This window comes from Ailuropoda melanoleuca, chromosome 2, assembly GCF_002007445.2.
Source record: "Ailuropoda melanoleuca isolate Jingjing chromosome 2, ASM200744v2, whole genome shotgun sequence".
NCBI lineage: Eukaryota > Metazoa > Chordata > Mammalia > Carnivora > Ursidae > Ailuropoda > Ailuropoda melanoleuca.
Genome location: NC_048219.1, coordinates 158,767,158 through 158,780,741, shown reverse-complemented (window position 1 = coordinate 158,780,741; position 13,584 = coordinate 158,767,158).

Below are 13,584 nucleotides of genomic sequence, written 5' to 3'. Positions count from 1 at the left end.
ACCAAAACCAAAGACACTTGAAAAAATAAAACTATAAGGGTACCCGGGTGGCCAGCTAGTTAAGTATCCAAACCTTGATTTCAGCTTGGGTTATGATCTCAGGGTTGTGGGATCAAGCCTAAGAGTCTGCTTGTCTTTCTCCCTCTGGTCCTCCCCCTACTCTCCCTTCTATTAAATAAATAAATAAATAAATAAATAAATAAATAAATCTTAAAAAATAAAGAAAACAAAAGTATAGGCCAATATCCCTATTAACATAGATGCAAAAATCCTCAACAAAATATTTGCAGACTGAATTAAACAATACATTAGAAGGGTCATTCACCATGATTAAGTGGGATTTATTCTAGGGATGCAAGAATGAGTCAATAACTACAAATCAATCCATGTGATAAATAACATTAACAAAGAATAAAGCCAAAGGATCATCTCAAAACAGGCAAAAAATGTATTTGATAAAATTCAATCTCTGTTCATGATAAAAACTTCTAACAGAATAGATTTAGAGGAAATATGCCTCACATAATAAAGGCTACACACACACACACACACACACATACACACAGAGCTAACATACTCAATGGAGATAAGCTGAAAGGTTTTTTTCTCTAACATCAGGAAAAGACAGGGATGTCTACTCTTGCCACTTTTCATTAACATTATAATCAAAGTTTTTGGGGTGGCTGGGTGGCTCAGTTGTTAAGCATCTGCCTTTGGCTCAGATCATGATCCCAGGGTCCTGGGATCGAGCCCCATGTCGGACTCCCTGCTCAGCAGGAAGCCTGCTTCTCCCTCTCCTACTTCCCCTGATTGTGCTCCCTCTCTTGCTGTGTCTCTCTCTGTCAAATAAATAAAATCTTTTTAAAAAATTATAATCAAAGTTCTAGACTTAGCAACCTGACAGGAAAAAGAAATAAAAGTCATCCAAATTGATAAGAAAGAAATAAAACTGTCACTATTTGCAAATGGCATAATAGTATATCTAGAAAGCCCTAAAGATTCTACCAAGATTATAACTAGTAAGTGAATTCAATGAAGTTGTAGGCTACAAAATTAATGTAGAGAAATCTATTACGTTTCTATACAGTAATCATGAAACATTTCAAAGAGAAATCAAACAATCTCACAATTGCACCAAAAAGAATAAAATACCTAGGAATAAATTTAACCAAGGAGGTGAAAGGCCTATATTCTGAAAACTATAAGGTATTGCTGAAAGAAAATGAAGGCAACACAGATGGAAAGAGATACCATGTTGATGAATTGGAAGAACGTTAAGATATTCATATTACCCAAAGCAATCTAGAGATTCAATGTGATCCTTATCAAAATACCATTAGTACTGGGGTGCCTGGGTGGCTCAATTGGTTGAGTGGCCACCTTTTGACTTCGACTCAGGCCCTGATCTCTGCATCCTAGGATTGAGCCCCACATCAGGCTCTGAGCTCAGCAGGGAGTCTGCTTCAGGATTCTCCCTCTTCCTCTGCAACACCCCCTTCGCCACTTGCTCTCTCTCTCAAACAAATAAATAAATGTTAAAAAAAAAGTACGATTTTTCACAGAACTAGAAGAAATGATCTTAACATTCATATGGAACCAGAAAGACCCCAAATAACCAAAGAAACCTTGAGAAAAAAGAACAAAGCTGGAGGTATCAGAATCCCAGATTTTAAGATACATCACAAATCTCTCAAATCAAGAGAGTATGCTCTTGCCACAAAATAGACACATAGATTCATGAAACAGGATAGAGAGTCCAGAAACAAACCTATGCTTATATGGTCAATTAATCAACAGCAAAGGAGAGACTAGACAGTGGGGAAAAGACAATCTCTTTAATAAATGGTTTTGAGAAAAATGCACATTTACATTAAAAAAAAAAAAGTGGCCTACCTTCTTATACCATACACACACAAGAAAAACCCTCAAAATGGATTAAAGACCTAAATGTGAGACCTGAAACAATAAAATTCATAAAAGAAAAAACAGGCAGTAATTATCATGGGCATTCGCTTAGCAACATATTTATGGGTATATCTCTTCAGGAAGAAAAGGAAAAAAAAAAAACTATTGAAACTATACCAAAAAAAACCCCCTCCTCCTTTATGTATGTTATCATTTTATATATCTGGGTGCTACCATGTTGGGTGCATAAATATTTACAATTGTTACATATTGTTGGATTGTCCCCTTTATGATTATATAATGACCTTTTCTCTTTTTACAGTCTCTGTTTTAAAGTCTGGTTTGTCCAATATAAGTATTGCTACTCTGGCTTTATTTTGATATCCATTTGTGTGATGTTTCTCTGTGGCCTCACTTTTAATCTGCAAATTTCTAAAATTAGTCTCTTGTAAGCATCAGGTAGATAGGTCTTGTTTTTGTTTTTAACCATCTTGACACCTATGTCTTTTGATAGGACTGTTTATTTACATTCAAAGTAATTATTGATATCTATTTATTGCCATTTTATTACTCGTTCTGTTCTTGTTTCTGGAAACTTTCTGATTCTTTGTTACTTTTGATCTCTCCTTTGCACTCAAAGTGTCCCCTTTAATATTTCTTGCACATCTGGTTTAGTGGTCATGAACTCCTTAGTTTTTGTCTGGGAAATGATAGCCTTACAGGATTGAGTACTCTTGGTTGTGGATTTTTCTCAATCAGCATGTTGAATACATCATGCCATTCTCTTCTGGCTTGCCAAGTTTCTGTTGAGAAATCTCCAGCTAGCCTTATGAGTCTTCCCTTATAACTTAAGGACTTCTTTTACCTTGCTGCTTTTTGGATTTTTTTCTTTATCAATATAATTTACAAATTTAATTACAATATGTCTTGGTGCTTGGCTGCTTGTGTTGATTTTGATGGGAGTTCTCACTACCTTCTGGATCTGGATGTCTGTTCCCTTCCCCAGATAAGGGAAGTTTTCTGCTATTATTTCTTGAAATAAGTTTTCAGCCCCTTTTTCTTTCTCTTCTTTTTTCTGGGACTCCTATAATACAAATGTTATTACATTTGTTGGAATCACTGAGTTCCCTACATCTATTCTCATGTTGCATAATTATTCTTTTTCTCTTTTGTTCAGCTTCATTGATTTCCATTCTCTTGTCTTTTAGGTCACTAATTTATTCTCCTGTTTCTTCTGACTTACTATTCATTGCATCAAGGCTTTTTCCAAATTTATTTATTGTGTTTTTCATCTCTGAATGTTTTTTTTACTCTTTTATCTCTTTGGTAAGGTTCTCACTGATGTCTTCTATTCTTTTCTTAAGCCCAGTGAGTATCCTTATGATTGTTGCTTTAAATTTGCCATCAGACATGTTACTTATATCTGTTTCATTTAGATCTCTGGCTGTGGCCTTATCTTGTTCTTCCATTTGGGATAAATTTCTTCATTTTGGCATTTTGTCTAAGTTTCTGCCTTCTTTGCTGTATTAGAAAAGCCAGTTGTGTCTCTTCCTTTTGAAAATAATGATGTCATGGAAAAGAGTTCAGGTAATACCCAAGGCCTGCTCTTTGCAGGAGAATCTCTGGTGTGTGCTGAGTGTGCTTTGTTGTTGTGTTTGGTTGCTCCATCCTTCAGGCTAGTCATCTGCAGAGGCTCTTCTTGCCTTCTGTGGACAGTGTTTGGTCGCTGGCCTGAATGTGGTAAATTTTAACTAGGTGTGCTCTGGTCTGATTGTGAAATGAGACCTGACACCAACTCCAACAGAACTAAGGACCTGCAGAACTCTCTGGTAGGGAGGCATGGATGGGCAGGGATTTGTGCTGGTTTTCTGGGGAAGGGCTGGCCAAAATGGGATGAAGGAAAACTTGACTGAGCAGGGCAGTCCCACCAGAGCAGTGGGGGGTGAGGTTTGGTGTAAGTAAGTTAGGCAGCCAGCATCCACACTGAGCTGTTCCCTCAAGTGGCTCTGTGTTTACGCTGAGGGGCAGGAAAAGAAATGGCACCAGCCAGCTCATCGAGTGGAATTTATTCCTGGGTTGCAAGTGTGGGTCAATACTTGCAAATCCATCAATGTGATACACCACATTAATAAAATAAAGAATAAGAATCATATGATCATTTCAACAGATTCCAAAAAAAGCATTTGACAAAGTACAACATTGATTTATGATAAAAACCCTCAAGAAAGTAGCTTTATAGGGAACATACTTCAACATAATAAAGGCCAAATAGGAAAACCCCACAGCTAATAATCAGCCTCAATGGGGAAAAATTGAGAGAGTTTCCTTTGTGGTCAAAACAAGACAGGGCTGTCCTCTCTCACCACTGTTATTTTATATAATGTTGGAAGTCCTAGCCACAGCAATAGAAACAACAAAGTTATAAAAGGCATCCAAATCAAAAAGAAAGAAGAAAAATTTTCATTATTTGTAGATGACATGATGCTATATATAGAAAACTCAAAAGACTCCACCAAAAATATGCTAGAGCAGATAAATGAATTCAGTAAAGTTGCAGGATACACAATCAATGTACAGAAATCTGTTTAATTTTTATATAATAATAATGAAGCAGCAGAAAGAGAAATTAAGGAATAGATCCCATCTACAATTGAGCAAAAAACCATAAATGCCCAGGAATAAACCTAACCAAATAAGGAAAACACCTGTACTCTGAAAACCATAAAATGCTGAAGAAAGAAATTGAAGATGACACAAAGAAATGGAAAAACACTCCATGTTCATCAATTAGAAGAAAAAATATTGTTAAAATGTCTATACCACTCAAAGAAATCTCACATTTAATACAATCCCTATCAAAATACAACAGTATTTTTCACAGAGCTAGAACAAACAATCCTAAAATTTGTATGGAATCACAAAAGACCCCAAACTGCCAAAGCAACCTTGAAAAAGAAAAGCAAAGCTGGAGGCATCACAATTTGAGACTTTAAATTCTATTACAAAGCTCTAGTGATCAAAACAGTGTGGTACTGATCAAAAATAGACACATAGGGGAGCCTGGGTGGCACAGCCGTTAAGCGTCTGCCTTCGGCTCAGGGCATGATCCCGGTGTTATGGGATCAAGCCCCACATCAGGCTCCTCCGATATGAGCCTGCTTCTTCCTCTCCCACTCCTGTCCTGCTTGTGTTCCCTCTCTCGCTGGCTGTCTCTATTTCTGTCGAATAAATAAATAAAATCTTTTAAAAAAAATAGACACATACATCAATGAACCAGAATAGAAAACCCAGAAATGAACCCACAACTATATGGTCAACTATTCTTCAACCAAGGAGGTGAGAATATCCAATAGGAAAAATCTTTTCAACAAAGAGTTTTGAGAAAACTGGACAGGAACATGCAGAAGAATGAAACTGGATCATTTTCCTACACCAAACACAAATGTAAATTTAAAATGGATGAAAGACCTAAATGTGAGACCTGGAACCATAGAAATCCTAGAAGAGAACACAGGCAGTAACCTCTTTGACATCGGCTATAGCAACTTCCATCTAGATATGTCTCCTGAGGCTAGAGAAACAAAAGAAAAATAAACTATTTATACTTCATCAAAATAAAAATCTGCACAACAAAGGAAATCAACAAAACTAAAAGGCAACCTACAGAATAAGAGAAGATATTTGCAAATAACATATCTGATAAAGGATTAGTATCCAATATCTATAAAGAACTTATAAAACTCAACACTTCAAAATGAATAATCCAATTAAAAAATGGGCAGAAGACATGAGTAGACATTTCTCCAAAGAAGACATGCAGATGGCCAACAGGCATGAAAAGTTGCCCAACATGACTCATCATCAGGAAAATACAAATCAAAACTACAATGAGATATCACCTTACATCTCAGAATGGCTAAAATCAACAACACAAGAAACAACAGGTGTTGGTGAGAATGTAGAGAAAAAGGAACCAACGTTGGGAATACAAACTAGAACAGCCACTCCAGAAAATAGAATGCAGATTCCTCAGAAAGTTCGAAATAGAGCTATCCTATGATCCAGCAATTGCAGTATTAGGTATTTATCCAAAGAATACAAAAATACTAATTCAAAGTTACATGTGCACCCTGGTGTTTATATCTTTATTATCTAAAATAGCCAAATTATGGAAACAGCCCATGTGTCTATCAACCAATGTATGGATAATGTGGAAGATGTGGTGTATATTTATTATACATATATATGTGTATTTTTATTATTATATAATGTGGAATATAGAATATTATATATAATTATATATATTTGGAATTTAAGAAACCAAACAAATGAGCAATGGGGAAAAAAGAGGGGGGCAAACAGAGAATCAGACTCTTTTTTTTTCTTTTTTTTTAAAGATTTTATTTATTTATTTGACAGAGATAGAGACAGCCAGCGAGAGAGGGAACACAAGCAGGGGGAGTGGGAGAGGAAGAAGCAGGCTCATAGCGGAGGAGCCTGACGTGGGGCTCGATCCCATAACACCGGGATCACGCCCTGAGCCGAAGGCAGACGCTTAACTGCTGTGCCACCCAGGCGCACCGAGAATCAGACTCTTAACTATAAAGAACAAAGTGATGGTTACCAGAAGGCAGGTGAGTGGGGTGATGGGTTAAATAGGTGATGGGGATTAAGGAGTGCCCTTATGATGAACACTGGGTTTTTATGGAAGGTTTGAATCGCTATATTGTACATCCGAAACTAATCTTACACTGTATGTTAACTAACTGGAATTTAAATAAAAACCTAAAAAATAATAAAACAAAATAAAAAATTTTGCGTAGCAAAGAAAGCCATCAATGGGATGAAAGGGCAATCTACTAAATGGGAGAAGATATTTACAAATGTTACACTGATAAGGGATTAATATCCAATATATATAAATAAGATATGCAACTCAACACCAAAACCACAATTTGATTAAAAAATAGGTAGAGGACCTGCATAGATATTTTTCCAAAGAAGACATATAGATGGCCAATGGCACATGGAAAGATGCTGAACATCACTAATCATCAGGAAAATGTAAATCAAACTGCCAATAAGACAGCACCTCACACCTATCAGAATAGCTAGTATCAAAAAGACAAGAAATACCAAGTATCAGTGAAGAGGTAGACGACTCTGCCCTCGTGTAATGCTAGTGGGAATGAAAACTGGTGCAATACCATGGGGCGCCTGGGTAGCACAGTCCTTAAGCGTCTGCCTTCAGCTCAGGGCATGATCCCAGCGTTCTGGGATCCAGTCCCACATAGGGCTCCTCCGCTGGGAGCCTGCTTCTTCCTCTCCCACTCCCCCTGCTTGTGTTCCCTCTCTCGCTGGCTGTCTCTATCTCTGTCAAATAAATAAANTTTAAAAAAAAAAAAAAAAAAAAAAAAAAAAAAAAAAGAATATGAGGTATTAGCAAACAGAAATAATTAAGAGATTTTAGTCCCTGTAGGAGTTTAAACATAAGGTGAAATGGTAGGAATGTGTTAGATATGGTCCAGATAGAATTTTTAAAAGTGGTCAAATATTGTGATTACTTTCAGTTATATGAATTTGTTTTATTTAGCCTACAGTGCATAATTTTGAACAAGTAATATTCTGTATATTATTTTTTTAACTTTAAATACATACTCATTAATATCTCTTTTGTAGTTTTTTTAAATAACATGACTTAGATGTTCAGTATAGTCTTCATAGTTAATAAAATGCAAATATTAGAAAGGAACAGATTTTAGTGCTCTAGTAGCAGAGTAATAAAAAACATCAGAGTCTTAGTGCATATTCTCATTTTACATTTTAAAGACATTCATCTATGTTATGGGTTTTTAAATGGCCAATCATTTTTATTCATAATGTCACAATATTTTTCATCCAGGAAATATATATAACTTTCCTTGACTATTTAAATACCTTCTGAGAAGTTCATAAAAGTACTTCAAGAAAAAATATAATTTTATTTCAATATGTATTAGGCTGTCATTCATTGTTCCAGAAAAGGAGTTATGCTCTCTCTTACTACATATAAAGTACATAGACATTTATCTTAACTCATAAAGGCAGTTAGAATAAATGAAAGATTCCCAAATTTACTAATCTCTACAAAATCAGATAGGAGTTATCTAAAAGTTGTTTGTAAAGAACTAAACAGACATTGGCAAGGAAAACAACCTGATGTTTACTAACCTAATGCTTAGATTACACTAGCCTATGGTGCAAACATCAAGATTCTCACATTGCACAATATTTCCACCAAAAATATTTTTGGAACTTTGATGTACAAAAGTGGCAATAATTTGGATTTTAGAAGACAGTTTGGAAATAATAACTCTGTAGATTTTAAATGAATATACATGGACTGTGCCTTTTGCCTAGTACTGACTCATAATTTCTTTGCAAAGTCAATTATTACCTATGGCTCAGCTCTAAATTCTGCCCAATAAATTAATTAAACCTACAGTAAATATTCCATGGAAGAACTATACTTGTACCTCAAGAGAAATCAGCAGTGTAATATTATGTCAATATTGTTTAAAAAATTCATTTTAGCTCTTACTAGTTTACTTCAATCTCTTCCAAGTCAGAGACAACAACATTTAGAAATGTTTTATCCTCCATCCTTAAACATGACTTACCCTTCAAAGCTATAGTACAAAAATTATTACACATGCTAGAACACTGACTCTATTTATGCTTACATTTATTGGGTATAAAAACTGTAGTAAACAAAGATGGCATTGTAGATGGGATCCTTCTGTGTATATATGTGTGTATGTTTGTATAAGTTTTTTCATGTAGATGAGTATGTAGGAGTAATATACAAGAATGGACTTAGGTCTACCTCTAGTGGAAGGGTCAGGAGACATACTTGAAATTTGGATTGTGCTCTCTTCTGCAACTTATTACAACTTTTTTTCTTTACATATTTGGTTCACTATATCCAGTTATTTATCCATTCATTTAATAAAGATGTCTTTAATACTTGTGCCAGGTTTTCTAATTTCCCATTTCTGTGTAAAGAACAGGAATAGGGCTTAAGAAGTGAGATGTGCCCTACTGGCGAAGGTGGCATTGTGATAAATGGCAAAGATGTTTATTTTTAGTGATTCTGATACTAAGGTAGGGAAGAAACTCATACCTATTCATCAAGAAATTGATGCTAAGAATTTTTTTTAAACAGATGCCAGTATAAACCAAATAAAATGGTATAGAAATGAACAAATAGTGAAGATGTGAAGGATAATCTACACTACTTCCAAGGGATTTCCGAAACTGTGTCTACTTAGCCTATACATTTATGGATATATTACGCACATTTTAAAAGGTCAGATTAGAATGCTTGGCTTCTAATAAAAGGTACTTAGAGATATAAAAATAAACATCTATACTCTCCAACTTCAAGTGGAATGTCTTTGGTTGACAAGGACAGATAAATAATTATAATAATAGAGGATAAGTAGAAGGGAGAAAGAAAAAGGAGAGTATATTTCTAATCAATTATTAAGAAGAAATGACAGGAAAATAGAAGACAATTTATAAGAGGTAAATACTGAGGATAATTCATATTTGAAAAAGGTATAGGGAACTTTTCTAAGGAATATTTACTGTAGATTTAATTAATTTATGGCACAGAAGAGCCGAACCATAGGTATTTAGTGTCTCTGCAAAGAAATTATGAGTCAGACATAGGCATAGAAATCACAACAAATTTCAAGGTGAATATTACAGAATTCCACACTTAGGCATATTATATTAAAAGAGAGAAATAACAAAGACCAGGCTGAAATAAAGTAAGCTTACATATACCAAATTACAGTTCAACCAGCAATTGATTCTTAGTGTAAACCCTGGATGTCAAAAGACAATAGCTTAATATCTTAGAATTCTTTTGAGATTTAAATTGTGGCAAATACTTTATCTGTAATTAAACAATCTTTTGTAAATGGAATAAAATCAAGTTTTTCCAATAAACAAAGGTGGGGAAATTTTGGCACATATTTATCCTTTGCAAAGGAAACACTAAACAGTGTGCTTCAGGAAGAGAGACAAAGGGAGATAGTCCGAGATGGTAGAGGAGTAGGAGACCATAGTTTTGACTGGTCTCAGGAATTCAGCTACATAGCTATCAAATCATTCTGAGCACCTGCGAACTCAAACGGATCTAAGAAAAGAATAGCTGCAACTCTACAAATAGAAAAGCAACACTTTCTGTAAGAGTAACAAGACAAAAAAATTCACCTCAAAAAAGAGAACAAGAAGCAGTTCTGACTGCAGGGACTTAATCACTATGGACATAAGTAAGATGTCAAAACTAGAATTAAGAATAACGATTATAAAGATACTACCTGGGCTTGAAAACAGCATAGACGGCACTAGAGAATCCCTTTCTGAACAAATAAAAGAACTACAATCTAACCAACTAAGTATAAAAAGGCTATTATTGAGATACAATAAAAAATGGAGGCTCTTAATGCTAGGATAAATGAGGCAGAAGAGATTTGGTGATATAGAAGACCAAATGATGCAGAATAAAGAAGCTGAGGAAAAAATAAACAACTACTGGATCATGAGGGGAGAATTTGAGTGATAATCATAAAGCAAAACAATATTAGAATAATTGGGATCCCAGAAGAAAAGGAAAAGAGAGAGAGGAGGAAGGTATAGTGGAGCACTTTATAATGGAGAACTTCCCTAATCTGAGGAAGGAAACAGGCATCAAATTCCGGGAGGGACAGAGAACTCCCCTCAAAATCAATAAAGATAGGTCAATAACTCAAAATATAACAGTGGAACTTGCAGATCTCAGAAACAAAGAGAAAAGCAGCTGAGAGAAGCTCAAGACAAGAGGTCTGTAAACTGCAAGGGTAGAAATGTTAGACTGGCAGCAGACCTATCCACAGAGATCTGGCAGGCCAGAAAGCACTGGCATGATATATTCAGGGTGCTAAATGAGAGAAATATGCAGCCAAAGACTACTTTATCCAGCAAGGATGTCCCTCAAAATAGAAGGAGAGGGGGGAAAAAAGCTACCAGGATAAACAGAAACTAAAAGAATCTATGATCACTAAACCAGCTCTGCAAGAAATATTAAAGGGGATTCTTTAAGTGAAGAGAGAGCCCACAAGAACATAGACCAGAAAGGAACAGAGACAATATACAGAAACAGTGACTTTACAGGTAATACAATGGCACTAAATTCATATCTTTCAATAGTTACTCTAAATGTAATTGGGCTAAATGCCCCAATCAAAAGACATAGGGTATAAGATTGGATAAAAAGGCAAGACCCATTGATAAGCCATCTGCAAGAGACTCATTTTAGACCCAAAGACACTTCCAGACTGAAAGAGAGGGGGTGGAACATTTATCATGCTAATGGACATCAATAGAAGGCTGGGGTAGCAATCCTTATATCAGACAAATTAGATTTTAAACCAAAGACTGTAATAAGAGATGCAGAAGGACACTATATCATAATTAAAGGGTCTATCCAACAAGAAGATCCAACAAAGTAAGTATTTATGCCCCTAACATGGGAGAAGCCAATTATAAAAGCAATTGATCACAAAATTAAAGAAACACATTAATAATAATACATTAATAGTAGAGGACTTTAACAACCCCTCACAACAATGGACAGATCATCTAAACAGAAGATCAACAAGGAAATAAAGGCTTTGAATGACACACTGGATGAGATGGACTTCACAGATATACCCAGAGAATTCCACCATAAAAAATAGAATATGCATTCTTCTCAAGTGAACATAGAACATTGTCCAGAATAGAACACATACTTGGTCACAATCAAGTCTCAACCAGTACCAAACAATTAGGATCATCCCCTGCATATTTTCAGACTATAGTGCTTTGAAACTTGATTCAATCACAAGAGGAAATTTGGAAAGAACTCAAATACATGGAGGCTAAAAAGCATCCCACTAAAGAATGAATGGATCAACCAGGAAATTAAAGAAGAATTTTAAAAAATCATGGAAACAAATGAAAATGAAAATACAACTGTTCGAAATCTTTGGGATGCAGCAAAGTTGGTCCTAAGAGGAAAGAACATAGCACTACAAGCCTTTCTCAAGAAACAAGAAAGGTCCCAAATACTCAACCTAACCTTACACATGAAGGAGCTTGAGAAAGAACAAGTAAACCATAAACCCAGCAGGAGAAGAGAGATAATAAAGATTAGAGCAGAAATCAATGAAATAGAAACCAAAACAGCAATGCAACATATCAAAAAACCTAGGAGCAGCTTTTTTGAACCAATTAATAAAATCGATAAACCCCTGGCCAGACTTGTCAAAAAGAAAAGAGAAAGGACCCCAATAAGTAAAATTGTTAATGAAAGAGGAGAGATCACAACGAACATGGAAGAAATACACACAATTATAAGAACTTATTATGAGCAACTATATGCCAACAAATTAGACAATCTGGAAGAAATGGATGTATTCCTAGAGACATGTGTGAGCTACCAAAATTGAAACTGTAAAAAATAGAAAACCTGAACAGACCCATAACTAGCAAGGAAATTGAAGCAGTAATCAAAAATCTCACAACAAACCAGAATCCAGGTCGTGATGGCATCCCAGGGGAATACTACCAAACATTTAAAGAAGAATTAATACCTATTCTTCTGAAGCTATTTCAAAAAATAGAAATGGAAGGAAATCTTCCAAACTCTTTCTATGAGGCCAGCAAACTCTTGATCCCAAAACCAGACAAAGACCCCACCAAAATGGAGAATTATAGACCAGTATCCCTGATGAACATGGATGCAAAAATTCTCACCAAAATACTAGCCAATAGGATCTAATAGTACATTAAAAGGATTGGTCACCACGACCAAGTGAGATTTATTCTGAGGCTGCAAGAATGGTTCAACATCTGCAGCAAATCAATCAATGTGATAAACTACATAAATAAAAGAAAGGACAAGAACCATGTGATCTTCTCAATAGATGCAGAAAAAAAGATTTGACAAAGTACAGCATCCTTTCTTGAATAAAACTCTTCACAGTGTAGGGAAAAAGGGAACATGCCTCAATATCATAAAAGCCGTATACAAAAAGCCCACAGCAAATATCATTCTCAGTAGGGAAAAACTGAGAACTTTTCCCCTAAGGAGGAAAATGGCAGGGATATCCACTATCATCACTGTTGTTCCACATAGTACAAGAAGTACTAGCTTCAGCAATCAGACAACAAAAAGAAATCAAAGGCATCCGAATTGGCAAAGAAGAAGTCAAACTCTCACTCCTTGCAGATGACATGATACTCTATGCAGAAAACCCAAAAGACTCCACCCCAAAAGTGCCAGAACTCATACAGGAATTCAGCAAAGTGGCAGGATATAAAATCCATACACAGAAATCAGTTGCATGTCCATACCCTAACAATGAGGCAGAAGAAAGAGAATTTAAGGAGTTGATCCCTTTTACAATTGCACCCAAAACCACAATATGCCTAGGAATAAACCTAACCAAAGAGGCAAAGGATCTGTATTCAGAGAACTATAGAACCCTCATGAAAGAAATTGAGGAAGACCAAAGAAATGGAAAAACATTCCATGCTCATGGGTTGAAAGGACAAATATTCTTAAAATATCTACGCTACCTAGAGCAATCTATACATTCCATGCAA